Raw genomic sequence first — 2,054 nt, 5'->3', positions numbered from 1 at the left:
AACATGTTCAGGAGAACTTCCTTGACCAGTATGTTCTCGGTCCAACTAGGAGGGCGGCAATGCTGGATCTGGCGCTGGGGAATGAGGTGGGCCAAATGGACTAAGTGTATGGCCGGGGTGCATTTTGGTAAGAGTGATCATCATATTATAAGGTTTAGATTAGTAATGGAGAAAAACAAGAAACAATCCAAAATAGAACTTCTAAATTGGAAGAGGGCTAAATACAATGGGATGAGAGGGGATCTAGCTAGAGTAAAATGGAAACACAGATTGACAGGAAAAACTGTAAGGGATCAATGGGTGATCTTTAAGGAAGAGATGTTTCAGTTACAGTCTAGATACATTCCAATAAGCGGGAAAGGCAGAGGAACCAAAGCCAGGGCTCCTTTGGTGATGAGGGAGATAAAGAATATGATGAAATAAAATTGGGTCTATCATGCATGCCAGTTGAATTTTTCAAGCGAGGACCAGGGCAAATATAATAATTTGAGAGGGGAAGTGAAGAGGAAAATAAGACTGGCAAAGAGAGAATATGAGAATAGGATGGCAGTTAACATAAAAAGGAACCCAAAAATCTTCTACTGTGCGCAACTAGTAAGCAGGTAGTAAGAGACAGGGTGGGTCCTATGAGGGATAAAGAGGGTGATATAAGCTTAAAGGTGCAGGGCAAGGATAGAATACTTAATGAGTACTTTGCATCAACGTTTACTAAGGAAGTGGATGCTGACAAAATATCAATAGAAGCAGAGATGATAGAGGTAATAGATCGGGTGAAAATTGATGAGAAAGATGTACTGGAAAGTCTGGCTCTACTTAGGGTGGATAATTCACCTGATCCAGATGTCTTGCATCCCAGGTTACTAAAGGAAGTGGGGGTGGAGATAGCAGAAGGGCTTGCTATAATCTACCAATTTCTCTAGATAGGGGGGAGATGCCAAAGAATTGGAGAGTGGCAAATGTGACACCCTTGTTCAAGAAAGGGTGTAAGGACTGTTACGATTGAGGCAGGAGGAGTGCACTGTCTTTTCTAGTTCCACTTCTCCACAGGTCACAACATATATTTAAATGTTTACCCAGTTACTGGTATAGCCAATCATACAGTCTATTTTCTATCCCAGAATAAAAAACAACAACCCAGTTTCTTTAATAAACAACAAAGTTATCAATTTATTATAATTTTGATGAAGAAAAGAGAAAATTGGAAAGATGTCAGTTGTTCCATTTTTGGGCTGGTGTCCAGGTATATGGAGATGGGTTGCTGGGATTGTTTCAGAAGCAGTCCATTCTGGAGATGTCGAGAATTATTCTTGTAGACTTTCTAGGAGAAATGTGGCATCAAGGTTTTCCATCAGCACGCACTTGAATCACAATAATTTTTTCCAGTTTCTCGGGAGCTATTCAGCACCAGGGATTTGAGTTCTCCCACATGGGATCTTTGTAGCATTTCTTCATAGAGGTAGAGAAGGAGGTGAGCTAGGTGGTTTCTTTTTTCCTTGGCAGGAAAACACCAACTGTCTTCAAACAGTTCACACCCCAACTAAACTGAAAACAATGTCAAATCCCCAAACAGAGAGTCAACCACCTGACCTCCATAAACCTTGACATGTGGCTTCTCTGTAACCATTTTTCCCCAAGTCACCAAGGGTTCTGTTGTTTACTGAGCCCAAAGCACATGAGTTTCAGCACAGGTGGCTTTCAAACAGCATCTCAAGTGTCACGCCCCCACCCCCCACCGCCCCCAGGTAAATCTGGTAAAACAAAACACATCCATGGAATCCTTTCACTTTTAACACAAGTCCTCAAAAAATAAAATATTCAAAAAATAGAAGCACTTTCATAACAGGACATTCTAGTAACTACAGGCCAGTCCGTTTAACATCAGTGGTGGGTAAGGTTTTAGAAACAATAATCAGGGAAAAAAAATCAACAGGCACTTGGAGAGGTTTGAGCTAATTAAGGATGGATTGATAAAAGGCAGATAGTGTTTGACAAATATAATTGAATTTTTGATGATGTAATAGAGCAGGTTGATGAAGGGAATGCAATGGATCTTG

The sequence above is a fragment of the Heterodontus francisci genome, chromosome 32 (genome assembly GCF_036365525.1).
Source record: "Heterodontus francisci isolate sHetFra1 chromosome 32, sHetFra1.hap1, whole genome shotgun sequence".
In the NCBI taxonomy this organism is placed as follows: Eukaryota; Metazoa; Chordata; class Chondrichthyes; order Heterodontiformes; family Heterodontidae; genus Heterodontus; species Heterodontus francisci.
Note: the sequence above shows the minus strand (reverse complement) of the source record.